At 36.6% G+C, this 18,567-nt stretch overlaps 1 pseudogene; it reads left to right on the top strand.

Moving 5' to 3' along the window:
* The window catches only part of LOC124982931 (protein FAM76A-like), an 81,670-nt pseudogene extending 73,659 nt beyond the window's left edge, over positions 1–8,011 (top strand).
* The last annotated feature ends 10,556 nt before the right edge of the window (positions 8,012–18,567 follow it).

Genomic DNA, 18,567 nt, shown 5'->3' with positions numbered 1-18,567 from the left:
CATTCATCAACTGAAGGGCATCTAGGTTGGTTCCACAATCTGGCTATGGTGAATTGAGCAGCAATGAACATTGATGTGGCTGTATCTCTGTAGTATGCTGATTTTAAGTCCTTTGGGTATAGACCAAGGAGTGGGATAGCTGGGTCAAATGGTGGTTCCATTCCAAGCTTTCTGAGGAATCTCCACACTGCTTTCCAGAGTGGCTGCACTAATTTGCAACCCAACCAGCAATGTATGAGTGTTCCTTTTTCACCACATCCTCGCCAACACCTATTGTTGCTTGTATTCTTGATAATCGCCATTCTAATTGGGGTGAGATGAAATCTTAGGGTAGTTTTGATTTGCATTTCCCTTATTACTAGGGATGTTGAACATTTTTTCATATATCTGTTGATTACTTGTACATCTTCTTCTGTGAAGTGTCTGTTCATTTCCTTAGCCCATTTGTGGATTGGATTATTTGTATTCTTCGTGTAGAGTTTTTTGAGTTCTTTATAGATTCTGGAAATTAGCGCTCTATCTGAGGTATGGTTGGCAAAGATATTCTCCCACTCTGTAGGCTCTCTCTTCACATTTCTGATAGTTTCCTTTGCTGAGAGAAAGCTTTTTAGTTTGAATCTATCCCAGTTGTTGATTCTTGCTTTTATTTCTTGTGCTATGGGAGTCCTGTTAAGGAAGTCTGATCCTAAGCCAACAAGTTGAAGATTTGGACCTACTTTTTCTTCTATAAGGTGCAGGGTCTCTGGTCTGATTCCAAGGTCCTTGATCCTTTTTGAGTTGAGTTTTGTGTAGGGTGAGAGATAGGGGTTTAATTTCATTCTATTGCATATGGTTTTCCAGTTTTCCCAGCACCATTTGTTGAAGAGGCTATCTTTTCTCCATTGCATATTTTTGGCACCTTTGTCTAGTATGAGAAAATTGTATTTATTTGGGTTTGTGTCCATGTCCTCTATTCTGTACCATTGATCTACCTGTCTATTTTGGTACCAATACCATGCTGTTTTTGTTACTATTGCTTTGTAGTAGAGTTGAAGATCTGGTATTGCAATACCCCCTGCTTCGCTCTTGCTACTGAGGATTGCTTTAGCTATTCTAGGTTTTTTATTCTTCCAGATGAATTTCATAATTGCTTGCTCTATTTCTGCAAGGTACATCATTGGGATTTTAATTGGAATTGCATTGAATCTGTATAGCACTTTAGGTAGTATAGCCATTTTGACAATATTAATTCTTCCTATCCAGGAACATGGGAGATCTTTCCATCTTCTAAGGTGCTCTTTAATTTCTTTCTTTAGTGTTCTGTAGTTCTCATTGTAGAGGTCTTTCACCTCTTTTGTGAGATTGATTCCCAAGTATTTATTTTTTTCGATGCTATTGTGAATGGGGTAGTTTTCCTAATTTCTCTTTCTGAAGATTCATCACTTATGTATAAAAATGCATTGGATTTATGAGCATTGATCTTGTAACCTGCTACTTTACTGAATTCACTTATGAGTTCTAAAAGTTTTCTGGTGGAATTTCCAGGTTCCTCTAAATATATAATCATGTCATCAGCGAACAGGGATAGTTTGAGTTCTTCTTTTCCTATTCGTATCCCTTTAATTTCTTTGGTTTGTCTGATTGCTCTGGCTAGAGTCTCAAGGACGATGTTGAATAGAAGTGGTGAAAGAGGGCATCCCTGCCTTGTTCCAGTTTTTAGGGGGAACGCTTTCAGTTTTTCACCATTTAGAATGATATTAGCCATGGGCTTAGCGTAGATTGCCTTTATAATGTTTAGGAATGTTCCCACTACCCCAATTTTTTCTAGTGTTTTGAGCATGAAGGGATGCTGTATTTTATCGAATGCTTTTTCTACATCTATTGAAATAATCATGTGATTCTTAACTTTAAGTCTGTTGATATGGTGAATGACATTTATTGTTTTCCGAATGTTGAACCAACCTTGCATCCCTGGGATAAAACCCACTTGATCGTGGTGCACTATCTTTTTAATATATATTTGTATGCGATTTGCTAAAATTTTGTTGAGAATTTTTGCTTCGATGTTCATTAAGGATATTGGTCTGAAATTTTCTTTCCTCGATGTGTCTCTGTCTGGTTTAGGTCTCAGGGTGATATTGGCTTCATAGAACGAGTTTGGTAGGGTTCCCTCCTCTTCTATTTCATGGAATAGTTTGAGGAGTATTGGAATGAGCTCTTCTTTAAAGGTTTTGTAGAACTCAGCTAAGAACCCATCTGGTCCTGGACTTTTCTTTGTTGGTAGGCTTTTGATGACCTCTTCTATTTCATTGCTTGAAATTGGTTTATTTAGGTTGTGTATGTCCTCCTCGTTCAGTTTAGGTAATTCATATGTCTCTAGAAATTTGTTGATGTCTTCAAGGTTTTCTGTTTTGTTGGAGTATAGATTTTCGAAATAGCTTCTAATTATGTTTTGTATTTCACTCATGTCTGTTGTGATGTTTCCTTGTTCATTCCGAATTTTAGTAATTTGAGTTTTCTCCCTCTTTCTCTTTGTTAGTGTGGCTAAGGGTTTATCAATTTTATTTATTTTTTCAAAGAACCAACTGTTTATTTTGTTAATTTTTCCAGTTGTTTCTTTTGTTTCAATTTTGTTGATTTCAGCTCTGATTTTAACTATTTCCTGTCTTCTACTATTGTTGGTGTTGGTCTGCTCTTCTTTTTCTAGTGCTTTGAGCTGTAGTGTTAAGTCGTTTATTTGTTGATTTCTACTTCTTTTTTTGAATGCTCCCCATGAAATAAATCTTCCTCTAAGTACTGCTTTCATAGTGTCCCAGAGATTTTGATATGATGTGTCTTTGTTCTCGTTTACTTCTAAGAATTTTTTTATTTCCCTCCTGATGTCTTCTGTTATCCATTCATCATATAATAGTGTATTATTTAGTCTCCAAGTATTGGGGAAGTTTCTGTTTTTTATTCTGTCATTTATTTCTAATTTCAATCCATTATGATCTGATAGAGTACAAGGTAGTATCTCTATCTTCTTGTATTTGCTAACAGTAGCTTTGTGGCATAAAATATGGTCTATTTTAGAGAAGGATCCATGTGCTGCTGAGAAGAAAGTGTATTCGTTCTTTGTTGGATGGTATATTCTATATATGTCTGTTAAGTCTAAATTGCTGATTGTGTTGTTGAGATCTATAGTTTCTTTATTCAATTTTTGTTTGGAAGATCTATCCAGTGGTGAGAGAGGTGTGTTAAAATCGCCTAGTATGATTGTGTTGTGGTCTATTTGATTTCTGGAATTGAGAAGGATTTGTTTGACGTACGTGGATGAGCCAATGTTTGGGGCATAGATATTTATGATTGTTAAGTCTTGCTGATTTATGCTTCCCTTAAGCAGCATGTAATGTCCTTCTTTATCCCTTCTGACTAGTTTTGGTTTGAAGTCCACATTATCTGAGATGAGGATGGATACTCCAGCTTTTTTGCTGTGTCCGTGTGCATGGTATGTTTTTCCCCATCCTTTCACCTTTAGTCTATGGGTGTCTCTTTCTATGAGATGAGTCTCTAGCAGGCAGCATATTGTTGGATTTTTCTTTTTAATCCAATCTGCCAGTCTGTGTCTTTTGATTGATGAATTCAGGCCATTAACATTTAGGGTTATTATTGTGATATGATTTGTATTCCCAGTCAATTGACTCATATTTGTTTTTGACATGATTTGGTTTCTCCTTTATTTGGCTATTCCTTTGGGCTAGTTCCTCCCGTTGCTGATTTGCATCATTGTTTTTCATCTCTTCCTCATGGAATATTTTGCTGAGAATGTTCTGTAATGCTGGCTTTCTTTTTGTAAATTCCTTTAGCTTTTGTTTATCATGGAAGGATCTTATTTCATCGTCAAATTTGAAGGTAAGTTTTGCTGGGTATAAGATTCTTGGTTGGCATCCGTTTTCTTTCAGGGCTTGGTATATGTTGTTCCAGGCCCTTCTAGCTTTTAGGGTCTGGATTGAAAAATCTGCTGATATTCTTATTGGTTTCCCTCTGAATGTAATTTGATTCTTTTCTCTTGCGGCCTTTAAAATTCTGTCTTTATTTTGTATGTTAGGTATTTTCATAATAATGTGCCTTGGTGTGGGTCTGTTGTAATTTTGTATGTTTGGAGTTCTATAAGCCTCTTGTATTTGGTTTTCCATTTCATTCTTCAGATTTGGGAAATTTTCTGATATTATTTCATTGAATAGATTGTTCATTCCTTTGGTTTGTTTCTCTAAGCCTTCCTCAATCCCAATAATTCTTAAATTTGGTCTTTTCATGATGTCCCATAATTCTTGTAGATTCTGTTCATGATTTCTTACCATCTTTTCTGTTTGGTCAACTTTGCTTTCAAGATTAAATAATTTGTCTTCAATGTCTGAGGTTCTGTCTTCCAGGTGCTCCATTCTATTGGTTATGCTTTCCATGGAGTTTTTAACTTGGTTTATTGTTTCCTTCATTTCAAGTATTTCAGTTTGGTTTTTTTTCAGTATCTCTAACTCTTTATTGAAATGATCTCTTGCTTCCCGTATTTGGTCTTTTAACTGTTGATTGGTGCGATCATTTAATGCCTGCATTTGCTCTTTCATCTCCTCCTTCAATGCCTGCATTTGCTCTTTCATCTCCTCATTTGCTTCCCTGATCGTTTTAATTACGTACATTCTGAACTCCCTTTCTGACATTTCTTCTGCTGTGCTGTCATTGGGTTTTATTGATGTAGTATCTAGGTTTGTTTGGGACATTTTCTTCCCTTGTTTTCTCATATTGGTCAGTTGTCAGTGGGACCCTGAGATATTGCAATTTTCCGCTATTGGCTTATAGTGTCCCAGTAGATTTCCAGCGTATCACCTCCCAGCCTTCAGTAGCCTGATGTCTTGGAGGAATCTGATAAAGCAGCGTATCCGAAGAAAACTGCCCCTAGCCCCCTACTGGTTCCACGATTTGGAACTGGCTCTGTGCTGAAATGCTCTCACTGTGGGCCTGCACCATGCAGCTGGCCGTGTGGGAGGAGCTCACTGCCGGAGTGTGGAAGGCTACCTTGGGAAGACTCTAGCTGCCCTGCCCAGCTCCAATAAGCCATCTCTATCTGGGCCTGCCCCCCGGGCCGAGCTTTACCCAGTGGGCAGACTCACCCGTGGCTCTATTTCAGTCCGAGTCTCTCAATGCCTCCCCTTCTTAACTCCTGGGTTCTGGAGCGACAGGGGGTGCAGTCTCCCTCTAGGCCGCCATCTTGGATCGCCCCGAGAAGAGAGCCTTCAGCCGGAGTGGGCAGAGCCGCCTGAAGAGGTCTCTGGCTGCCCTGCCCTGATCCCAGAGGCTGTTTGCGGATCGAGGCTCTCTGTTGGTTCGGGGGCTTGTGGCTGGTTCTATGTAGAAAGTCTCTCACTGGGCGGTCAGCTCCGAGAAGCTAGCCTTGAACGGCACCTCCCACTGCAGGGGTCCAGGCTAATTGGGGAAGTCTCTGGCTGCCCTATCTGGACCCTGAATCTGCTTGCGTGCCAGAGTACGCTGAGCTGCACTGGCTCCGGGACTCGGAGCTTGTTCTGGTCAGAAAGGCTCTCACTAGCGGGCCAGTTCCGTTCCGAGAACCTGGAGAAGTTGGCTGGGTGGGCGGGGCCCACCGCCGGAGTGCGCAGGGCTGCCTGTGGATGACTCTAGCTGCCCTGCCCTGCTCCGATAAGCCACCTCTATCTGGGCCTGCCCCCCCGGGCCGAGCTTTACCCAGTGGGCAGACTCACCCGTGGCTCTATTTCAGTCCGAGTCTCTCAATGCCTCCCCTTCTTAACTCCTGGGTTCTGGAGCGACAGGGGGTGCAGTCTCCCTTTAGGCCGCCATCTTGGATCGCCGAACTTCTGAATTTCTTAAAGTTAATAAGTTCTTTTCTAGATATTTGAAAAGCTCAGTGACACGATTCTAGTTACTACAGATGTTAGAATAAGAAAAAACAATGAAATCTCCGTTTTTTTCATCCTTCTGTTGAGTGTGAATGAAATGTAGTTTCTTCTATGTATTATATTATAGAATCAGTTTTATTTTCTATAGTGATGGGACCATTCTCCCTAAACAAATAAAGCTAAATAAAGATTTTCTAATTCCGAGATATGTGGAAGATATTGTTGTTTCTCCTTGTTTGGGAATTTATCATTAACACCTCAGTTTTAAACAACACACACATTCACATTCTTTTCAGAGTTACTGCTTGAATTATCATTTTATATGAAAACAGGACTCAATTCAAGTTCCTCATTTCTGTCAGTAATTTTCCAACCTAAAAATGTCCTATGTGATACATGGCATTAAGCATTTATATAAAGATTGTTTATGTAGCACTCTGCTCTCCAATATAATAGATAGTAGATACACATGGTTATGTGTGTTAATTGAAATTAAATAAAATTAGAAATTTCGTTTCTTATTCACATTAGCTATCTGTTAAGTGCTCAGTGGCCACATGTGGTTAATAGTTACCATACTGAACTGGACAGACTTAGAACATGTTTAGTCCTGTCAGTTCAATACTGCTGATTTGAGGATGATATGAGTCATTGTTTTGTAATCACTGACTTTGAAATGAGACAAGAATGCTGTAAATCTCGGTTATTCTGTTTACTGTGTGATCTTGGATAAACAATTGAAATGTGATGAGCCTAAACATCTAATTTCTAAATACTGATACTGACCACAAACTTTTGGGCCAAAGTGATACTCCTACTTCAGTTTCCCAAGTAATTTGTGAGTACAGGAGCATAACACTGTATCTGACTCTTATATTTGCTTTTAAATGATTATGTTGAATGCATTCATTATGAAAATTTATGGAAATTAATAATAATAAAACACCCTGAATACAGTCCTTGCTTCTTAAAGAATAGCCTTACTACTATTAAACTAGAACCAATGAGAAATATAATAATAGAGATTGCACAGATCCTTGAGAAAGAACTCTATCCAATCACTAGCTACTCAATTGTTACCTCATGCAGGGATGGTTATGCTGATTGGGTCATTCATGTTTTTTTTTTTTTTTCTTTTCATCAGAGTTAGCTTAGAATCATCAGAGATGATTATTAGCAATAAAACTGCCTAGAAGTCCGCAGCCCGCAGCCTGCCGCCACCACCAGGAATGTCGGATTGCACACCCAGTTGTGAAGTGCACCTAGTGCAGGACTGAGTACCAACAGGAGAGCAAAACCAATACAATTTGCAAGAAATGTGCTCAGAATGTGCAATTATATGGAACGCCCAAACCTTGCCAGTATTGCAACATAATTGCAGCATTTATTGGCAATAAATGTCAGCGTTGCACAAATTCAGAGAAGAAGTATGGACCACCATATTCTTGTGAGCAGTGCAAGCAGCAGTGTGCATTTGACAGGAAGGTGATAGAAAGAAGGTAGATGGGAAATTGCTGTGCTGGTTGTGCACACTTTCATACAAACGTGTCCTCCAGAAGACCAAAGAGCAAAGGAAGCACCTGAGCAGCTCTTCTCGTGCAGGCCACCAGGAGAAGGAACAGTACAGCCGCCTGAGTGGTGGCAGCCATTATAACAGCCAGAAAACACTTTCTACATCTTCAATTCAAAATGAAATCCCAAAGAAAAAATCCAAGTTTGATTCAATCACAACAAATGGAGACAGCTTTTCCCCAGACCTGGCTCTGGATTCACCAGGCACTGACCACTTTGTCATCATTGCTCAACTAAAAGAAGAGGTAGCTACTCTGAAGAAGATGTTGCATCAAAAGGATCAAATGATCTTAGAGAAAGAAAAAAAGATTACAGAATTGAAGGCTGATTTTCAGTACCAGGAATCTCAGATGAGAGCCAAAATGAACCAAATGGAGAAAACTCACAAAGAAGTCACAGAACAATTGCAGGCCAAAAATCGAGAACTCCTGAAGCAGGCAGCTGCCTTGTCCAAGAGCAAGAAGTCTGAGAAGTCAGGAGCCATAACCTCCCCATGACAGACCACAGGAGGCTCCTCAGCAACAGTGATGGGCTCATCCTGGGTTAGGGTTGGAGACCTGGCTGTTCTCTGGGAATTGCAAACTTTCTTAAGAAATCTCTATTTTATTACAGTTATCCTTTGTGCGATTGCAGTGAGCTGAATGGAAACACCTAGTTTGTGCTGTGTTGACTGCATGCTTGAGTGTTTGGGATTTCAGGTTTGTTCTCCTTCTCTTTATCTCACACTGCTCCTTCTGTGTTTTTCTTTCTCCTCTACCACCTCCTTCTCTCTTCTCTCCCTTCCCTTCCCTTCTTCTCTGTGTATTTTGGTTCTACTCTTTTTTTTGTCACCACTGCTCAGTGTTATGTGCAGAATGATTTTTTTATGTCCATATCCATGAGCAAATAGTTTGGTATTAATTGTATATCACTGCCACTCTCTAACTTTAAAAACTGCCACCTTTTGGTACAATGAGAGAGGCTTTCTCTCTCCAATAAACCTTTTGCTTCAGGGTATACTTTTGGGTTTTTTTCCAGGTATATTATGTATGAACTTTGTACTATGTATAGCCAGAGTTTTATTTATTTTTTAAAAAAGAAACTTTTTCTTGATAAAGGAATAATGGTAGCCTAGCTAGTTGTTCTTGTAAAAGCGATGCCTCTTGGGGAAAAAAAAAAGTCCTATTCTCTAGCTTTTAGTAAATGAATCAGATCTCTTTCTTGTTACCTTAGAGTCTTAAAAACCAATTACTAAGGTGAAATATTTCAATGTATAAGTATGGAGTTAAGTGCCTTTTGGAGGATTTCTTGGAAGAACATTGAAGGAGATACTTAAGGGAGATTGCAAAGATTTTAAACAGTCTGTCTTTTTAAGTAAGGGCAGAAAGAAAGGTTGTCCAGGTTATACTGGACACTTCCCTTTCCCACCACTTTCCTTATTCTTTTATGTCATTGATTTTAAATTCTCACACTGCCACTTCTTTAAAAAAAAATACCCTTCACTTATATCAGTTGTCATACTGGGCTATTATTGTCTGAAAACATTTTTCTTTAACAGGAGCAGATTCAAAATGTTTGAACTATAGGACATTCTAGGATCAGTACAGATTACTCAAGTATGGACTGTGTGTCCAAATGGGAGAAATAATATCACTGTACTTTTCCTGTTTGTCTTCACCTACCCAGCCTGCACTCTCCCTGCTTTTAATGGAAAGGTATTGAATACATGTGCTTCTCAGAAGCAGCTTGACCTCAGCCAGAAATGTGTGTGCCCTGTCTTCCCTTCTTGACTCAATAGGCACATGGATTCACTTTTCCAGAAAAGGGGTTAGATATGTATTTCTAGCCATACTCTCAGGTCCTCTCTGTGGTCTTTTGAAATAAGTTGGGGTTGTGTAGTATGTGTCATGAAATAATGAAATCAACTACCCTGGAATCATTAATGCAGGGGATTACTAGAGTTAAAGGTAATTGTGAGGACAGATGACATTTGTACCTCAGTCTACCAAAATTATAGCAGTAAATTTGGCTTATTAAAAAAACAGATGTTCTGTAATCTGTAATAGCATTCTCATAAGTGGAGCCATGCACATAATTGGACAGAGATGTGGAAAGAGTGGCTTCCTTCTGATAAGAGATACAGTGGACCATGTTGCTTAGATATCACCCTGGTAGGGGATGTAATTTTCCCTTCTAAGCAAGGGGAACTGCAGTGCTAAATAGTTTTGTAACTTTTTGAATGAGAAACTTTTAAGTAAAGATAAACTGTCAGATAATATTTTTTAGATGCATTTGCATTGGCTATGGGGAAAAGATTGAGGAAAATGACAGTCATGGTTTTTTTTTTTAATTTTAAAGACTGAGAAACTCTGTTATCTGAAGTATGATAATATAAAAACATTTAGTTTTATACTAAATCTTTAAGGTCTTGGCATTTAATATAAAGCAAACCCACACATTTTCTAACTTTCCATAAGTTCTTAAAAGGGAAAGAAGAGTCCTGAGTCTTGAAATTTTAATTTTTAAAAATCATGACACTGTTTTGCCATGAAATTGAGTAGCTAACTTTGGGTAACACCTTTTGTTTCTTTGTATGTTTGTAATAATGGACATTTTAAAACAGGAATGTTTTGGTTTGTACAGATTTTGAAAAATGTGTGTTAATAAAAATTCATATTGACTCAAAAAAAAAAACTGCCTAGAAAATTAATGATGTGGAGACCTCTTTAATTTATGGTATCAAGGAAATTTAACTGATGTATTTTAGAAGAGGGCAAAAGTCATGCCCAAAACAATTATTTGAGAAATGCTTCCTGAAATTGAAATCTAGGGCAAATAATGACAAATCTTCAGGATCCCAATATTAATTTTAATTAGATAAAATAATTATAGAAGAGAATGGCCATGTTCCCTCATCGTCTGTTCATTCCCTTTTCCTTTTATAGGAAAACCTTCAAATTTCAGATGGACACATTATCATAATTGTTAGCATCCGTTGATGCTAGCTGTGACCATCTAAACTTTGTCAATATGATGTAAGCAAGAGTGACATGTGAAACTGCCTTTTTCTTCCCCTTTCTTTCAAAGTCTTTGTGAGTGAGGATGACCCTCAAGTACGGTCAGAACAACCAGAGAGAAGGAGCCTTAGGCTTTAGCACTGTGTTAATCCTTAGTTGCTCATGTTCAGATACATACATGAAAGAGACATTTCTATCTAGTCATTATTGAATTTTGTAGTAGCAGCTAATACAATAGAACTAATATAACGATTAATAGAACACATAGATTAAAAAATGGAACTAATATAATGATTCATACATTAGTGGAGTAGAGTGGGAAAATAATGGAAAAAATTTCAGATTTTAAAATGTATCTATCCTTATTGTTCCTTGTTAATTTCATTAATCAAATTACAAAAGAAAAAAATTTAATCTATTACAGTTGCATCTAATATATCTAATCAAGATAGATTCTCCTTATGCATATGTACAAGTAAAGTTCTTTTTCAGCTTAAAAAGTCACTTTTATATTCATTATTCTAATTAGTCTTTGTCTGAATTTCATGAGAAGTTGAGTGACTTACAAAGTACATCCATAGCTAGGAAGCGGCAGGACTGAGACCACAAGTCAGAGATGAAGCCTATTAATGAATCCAATTAATGTGTAATGACATTTGTGTGTTTCTGTAAGTGAATTCATGGTTGTGAATTAGACCTGTTATTTGGGGATGGAAATATAGGAATCTTTCTAATGTGGAGATCATGGCTTCTATCTCAATAGTTAATGTGTCTAAAAGATTGCTTGGAGCATTAGCGACTACCTTACAAAGGATCTGTGTGAATTGCTATAGTCTATTCTGTCCAAAACTTTCATAATTCACACTTGCATTTTAAAGACCTTGAGAAATTTCATTGTAAAGAGGCCCACTTAACTTGAACTTGTTCAAAATTATTCACAGAAAACCACCTTTTATGTACATATTAAAGAACAACAATCTTAAAGAAGTCTTCCCTTTTTACTTGCTGGTCATTCATTTCTGGTCAGGGATATATAATAGTAGTCTAAAACTTGAAGGCCTTTTATACATAATAATTTAGTGAGTTTCTTAAACCACAAAGTCATGTACCCACAAAGAAGCTTAGGGATTTGAGGTATGTGGGAAGCAGACAACTCATTCTTTCTTGGACTTTTATGGACCCCAATTCTTGGAAAGTTCAGTTATTCCACAGGGAGGTTGTTTCTGCTATACATCCAATTCTGGATTGTTATCCTTTTTAGACTTCTCTGACTCAGAACAAGGCAAATGGGTTTCAGGTTGCTGGATGGGAAAAAGTCTTATAATTATATATACACTACATAGGGCTATGAGAAAGGACACTAGGGATCATGGGAAATGGCAAAATATTGTAAAAATTTCCCACTTTTATATCAATGATGTAAAATAACAACTCTGCTTTAAGAGAATTAAAAAAACAACTTATTGTGAGCCAAGTGTAATTGATCATGGCCCAGGAACATGGATTCAAGTTACCCTGAGTTGATGTATTGAACATTTTACGTTAACTTTTATGTAAAAGAACAGAGAAAGTCATAAATTGATACATTCAACAAAGACATTGATGGGAATTTTAGTTAAGTGGGCTATGGCAAAGTGGGGAAAGATTTCCTATAGGTATCAGATGCCATTTTATAGCATTGTTAGCTTCAGGGTTGGTGGAGCCTAAAGGGCTGCTAAACTTAATATGTTCTAAGAGGTTTACCTAAGAGTTATGAGAAAGTCAGATCTCACTTCTTCCTTCCCTGACAACCACCATTCTACTGATTCTATGGGTTTGACTATTTTAGTACCTCATGTAAATGGAAACATGCATTATTCGTTCTTCTATAATTGGCTGGTTTTGTTTGGCATAGTATCTTCAACATAATCCACATTGTTGGAGGATTCCCTTCATTTTTAAGGCAGAATATTTCATTGTATACATATACCACATTTTCTTTATTGACTCATCTTTTGATGGATTAGAAGGTTAAAGGTGAGTGACCATTTTCTTAAGGGCCTAAGATAACTTATAATATTTTTTGCATGTTACCTGAAATATTGCATCTGTTCACAAAGGTCACTCAGTAAAGGTCACTTTTCAGGATCTTTAATATAGATGTAGTTTCTTCAGAGAAACTTTGTTTCCATATACTTAGGAAAAGACCAAAAGACCACTAGTTTCTTTCAAAATTCTCTAAACTGGGAAATGCTTAATGACTTTATTTTAGATTATTAGCTACCTGATGTGTTATTTACAGATTAGATTCTTTATCACCAAAAAATATGGAGTTTCTGCATTTTAATTTTAGGTAGATTACATTGAAACCAACCTGCATAAAGATAAAACCACCCGATTATTATAATTATTTATTACTATCCTTTGCTGTAATGAATGAGAAGTACCTGGCAATAACCATGTGTATTACAGTCAGAGACAGTCCTGTGAAATATTACCTGGGAAGTTTCAATTTAAGCTTGTAGATTTAAAAAAATAGTTCTGAATTGGTATAAAATGGGTTAGGGTGTAATATTAGTAAGGAATCCCAGGAGACCAACTATATTAAGAATGTCATTCTTAGCAAAATAATTTGTATGCTTACTATAATTCTAATAAAAATCTTGGTTGACTTACAGTATAAAATCATCTGGAAGAATAAATGGATGAATATGTTGACAACATTGTGAGGAAGAATTTTGTGCGGGAACTTTCAGTATCAAATATGAAAACATACTATAATAAAACTTTAATAATGATTGTATCATAGTGACAGAACAAATCAAACATACGTGTGTGTATGTGCACACACATATCTATAGAGAGAAAGAGGGGGGATAGAAAGGCAAAAAATAATCTTTAAAATATATAGATATTTATTCCAAGAAAAAAGTGGAATTTGGTAGTGAACAGCATTATTGTTCAGTGAACAGGGAATATTATGGCATCTTATTTGCATCTTATGTAATTGAAATTTAGCAATTTCCTATTGATTAGCATTTGCTAGTTCTCCCTCCACAGCAAGTGATAACCACCATACTCTATAATTCTGAGTTCGACTATTTTAGACACCTCCTCTAAGGGAAATCATGCATTATTTGTTCTTCTGTAATCAGTTAGTTTTGCTTAGCATAATATCCTCAACATAACATGTTGTTGCATATTGCAGGATTTTCTTCATTTTTTAAGACAGAATATTCCACTGTGGGTATATATACCTCATTTTCTTTATACTCTCATCTTTTGATGGGCATTCAGATTTTTGGATTTTGTGAATAATGACTATAATGGTTACTGGAAAGCAGATATCTCTTTGAGATTCTGATTTAAATTCTTTTGGATAGATACCCAGAAGTAGGATTGCTGGATCATATACATTTTTTTCATATACATTTTTATTTTTAATTTTTTGAATAATGTCCATATTGTTTTCCATAGTGGCTACACTGTTTTGCATTCCCACCAACAATAAAAAAGGTATCAATTTCTTCACACTTTTGCTAAACTTATCTTTTCATAGGTTGCTTGTTTTCAACAATTTAAGAAATTGTTTATATATTAATCAGGATGGGTACTTTCTTTTATCACAGCATTTTTATAATCTATGGAATTTTCTAACATACTGACACAAGAAACAAACAAAGAAAATATACCTCCCACCACATTCTTTACATTAATTACTGTACAAAAAAAACCATTTGAAGAGCTAGTTCACAAATCTATAACAGCTGGGATTAATCCTGTCATGCAGAAATAGCAAACATCCTTCAATAACTCAATAACTTAAAACCACAAGAGGTTCATTTTTTGGGTCCTGCTACATGTTCAATGAAGATTCAGCACAAGTGGCCTCTGTGTTAGTCATTGAGATCAACAGGTTTTGGGGGGCTTCTATCCCTCTAATGCAAAGAGAAGATAAATACAATAAAGCATTAAGTATCAACAATTGAACACTTCTACATATAATGACATACATCATTTTGTTCAAGTTCATTGACCATAGCATATCATGATAGCAGAGAAGTATAATTCTCTCATTTGACCAAGGGAGAGAGGAATCCTATTTTGTTGATAATAAGGTCTACAACACATGTTTAATAATATTAATGCATCTCTCTTAACGTGATTTATAATCTTCAAAATCAAGTGGGGAGAAGGAGGTTATTGGAAGAAAGTAATAGATTGCTTTTCTAGATTTATGGCTAACTTGAAAAATGAAGCATTATTTCAAGATATAGTTGATCAAATGTAGCTATCATGCATTCCAATGTTAATAAAAACTTGTTAATGCTTTTACATTATAAAAGTACATGTTATATATTCTGCAGAAAGAGATTTTTCAATACCAAATTTAACAGCAAGACAAAAACCAATAAACTAGCAACACACAGAGAAGACATTGTGTGTGAATGTGTGAGTGTGTGTGAATTTTCATAGTTGCCCTCTGTGAGTTTCATGCTTGCCTTCTGGCTATTTGAAACCAGGAGATGGAGCCAGACTACTGAAGACATTGTAGCACTCAGTTTCTCTGGATGTTTCAGAGGAAAATCTTCCCACTATTTAAGAGAAACATTTTACCTACAAGACTCCGAGGACAAAATGTTTTATACCAATGCCTAATTCTCTTTAAACATAAATTAATTTACATTAGATATAAAACTAATGTGTCATAAGATTTAAGAGTTGCTTTCTAAGAATAGTTTGTTCTTCACAATGCTTCATCTATACTCCTAGTTATGCAAATTTATATATGTATTTCACACTCATTTTATTCTACCTGGTTCCATGGACAATATGTATTCATCTGTACTGAACATCAAGACCACTCTAGTTGAATCATAATAAAATCTGACATTTGAATCAAGTCTTAAATTGAGAGGTATCATGTATGTTGTCAAGGGTTGGGATTGTGCACTGATGGATGATGTGGGTTGGGTGGCAATGTTACAAATAGACATTTTAAGAATGTACAACAATTGGGGCTGTTATCCATACCAAGCCATTGTGGCTATGGGGGAAAAACAAATCATCTACTGACAGACTTTCCTATTTTATTTTATTTTATATATTTTTTAGAATTTCCTATTTTAAAGAGAAACTCAAATCCCATGTTTTGTCTGAAATATTCTGATTATTAAAATTTAAGCTACTTTTAAAATTTCACAAAAACTGTCCAGGCTAAACAAATTCCTTGGGGTTTCCAGTTTATGATCTTGCTTTAAATTGTTTATATTTATTTTTACCTTTATAGTCTCATTGAGTACTAAGAAGAATGCTATAAACTAATTGTTATTATTGCTATTTTATAATTCAGTATTATGAGGCAAAGAGCAATCAAGCAATTTAATTTAATTTAATTTGTGTCTGAAGTCACAAAGCTGGTATGTGGGTTCTTTTAATACAATTTTTATCTAATGTTCTGTCTACTTTCTAGAGCATTTTTAGTAAGTGCTTTCTGAATATGGAAATGGGCAGGGGATCAGACATTTTGATATCACCCTTCTGGACCCAGTTTCTGCTATTCTGCATGTGACTTTGATCTTTCTTATTTCCTTTTATTTGCCAAATGGGAGTACTACTAGACCTTGTGGCTTTTCTGGCCATTTTATGATATAGATATGAAGTGTCCTGCAAAAGCTCATAGAGGAGACAATGCAAAAATGTTCACAGGTGAAATGATTGGTTTATGAGAGCCTTAACCTAGTCAGTGCACTAATCCACTTGAATGGATTAACTGGGTGCCAACTATAGGTGGGCAGGGTGTGGCTGGAGAAGACAGGTCACAGGGGGCATGCCTTTGGGGTTTTATATTTTATTCCTGCTGGGTGGAGCTCTCTGCTTCTTGATTGCCTGGTTTTGAGCTCTTTTTCTCCTCCCCACAATGTTCCGCCTCATCTGGGGCCCAGAGCAATGGAGTTGGCCATCTATGGACTGAGACCTCTGAAATCACGAGCCCTGAATAAATTTTCCTCCTCTAATTGTTCTTGTCAGGTCTTTTGGTCACAGTAGTGAAGAATGGACTAAAACAGGTCACCTGCAGCTGTAAAACCCCATTGCTACTAGGCGAATAAGCTCATTGCAGAGGCTCAGGTCACCAAATTATTTCATAATGGTTATAGTGATGACTCAGCAGACATGGAATACCCCTCTTGCTCATGCTTTTTACATTTTTGGTATTTGTTTCCACAGAGTCTAAAAAGACCAGATCTGCGATCTGAGTTAATCTGGGCACTATTTTTTTTTTTAATTTATTTTTATTGTAAACAAATGGGATACATGTTGTTTCTGTTTGTACATGGAGTAACAGCATACCATTTGCGTAATCATACATTTACATAGGGTAATGATGTTTGATTCATTCTGTTATTGTTTCCTTCCCTCCCAACCCTCCCACCCCTCTTTTCCCTCTATACAGTCCCTCCTTCCCTCATTACTGACTTCCTCCCACCCCCCATTATGTGTCATCATCCACTTATTAGCGATATCATTTGTCCTTTGGTTTTTTGAGATTGGCTTATCTCACTTAGCATGATATTCTCCAATTCCATCCATTTGCCTGCAAATGCCATAATTTTATTATTCTTTATAGTTGAGTAATATTCCATTGTATATGTATATACCCAGTTTCTTTATCCGTTCATCAACTGAAGGACATCTAGGTTGGTACCACAATCTGGCTATGGTGAATTGAGCAGCTATGAACATTGATGTGGCTATATCTCTGTAGTATGCTGATTTTAAGTCCTTTGGGTATAGGCCAAGGAGTGGGATAGCTGGGTCAAATGGTGTTTCCATTTCAAGTTTTCTAAGGAATCTCCACACTGCTTTCCAGAGTGGCTGCACTAATTTTCATCCCCACCAGCAATGTATGAGTGTACCTTTTTCCCCACATCCTCTCCAAAATCTATTATTGCTTGTATTCTTGATAATTGCCATTCTAATTGGGGTGAGATGGAATCTTAGTGTAGGTTTGATTTGCATTTCTCTTATTACTAAAGATGGTGAACATTTTTTCATATATTTGTTGATTGCTTGTAGATCTCTTCTGTGAAGTGTCTGTTCATATCTTTAGCCCATTTGTTGATTGGGTTATTTGTATTCTTGGTGCAGAGTTTTTTGAGTTCTTTATATATTCTGGAGATTAGTGCTCTATCTGAAGTATGAGTGGCAAAGATATTCTCCCACTCTGTAGGCTTTCTCTTCACATTGCTGATAGTGTCCTTTGCTGAGAGAAAGCTATTTAGTTTGAATCTATCCCAGTTGTATATTCTTGCTTTTATTTCTTGTGCTGTGGGAGTCCTGTTAAGGAAGTCTGATCCTAAGCCAACAAGTTGAAGATTTGGACCTACTTTTTCTTCTGTAAGATGCAGGGTCTCTGGTCTGATTCTGAGGTCCTTGATCCATTGTGAGTTGATTTTTGTGCAGGATGAGAGATAGGGGTTTATTTTCATTCTGTTGCATATGGATTTCCAGTTTTCCCAGCACCATTTGTTGAAGAGGCTACCTTTTCTTCATTGCATATTTTTGGACCCTTTGTCTAGTATGAGAAAATTGTATTTATTTGGGTTTGTGTCCATGTCCTCTATTCTGTTCCATTGATCTACCTGTCTATTTTGGTGCCAATACCATGCCATTTTTGTTACTATTGCTTTGTAGTATAGTTGAAGATCTGGTATTGCAATACCCCCTGTTTCATTCTTCCTGCTAAGGATTGCTTTAGTTATTCTGGGTTTCTTATTCTTCCAGATGAATTTCATGATTGCTTGCTCTATTTCTGTAAGGTACATCATTGGGATTTTAATTGGAATTGCATTGAATCTGTATAGCACTTTTGGTAGTATGGCCATTTTGACAATATTAATTCTTTCTATCCAAGAACATGGGAGATCTTTCCATCTTCTAAGGTCTTCCTCAATTTCTTTCTTCAATGTTTTGTAGTTTTCATTGTAGAGATCTTTTACCTCTTTGGTTAGATTGATTCCCAAGTATTTTATTTGTTTTGAGGCTCTTGCAAATGGAGTTGTTTTCCTCATTTCCCTTTCAGCTGTTTCGTCGCTTGTGTATAAAAATGCTTTAGATTTATGCGTGTTGAT

This window comes from Sciurus carolinensis, chromosome 4 (assembly GCF_902686445.1).
Source record: "Sciurus carolinensis chromosome 4, mSciCar1.2, whole genome shotgun sequence".
In the NCBI taxonomy this organism is placed as follows: Eukaryota; Metazoa; Chordata; class Mammalia; order Rodentia; family Sciuridae; genus Sciurus; species Sciurus carolinensis.
Note: the sequence above shows the minus strand (reverse complement) of the source record. Positions and strands in the feature narration are given on the sequence as shown.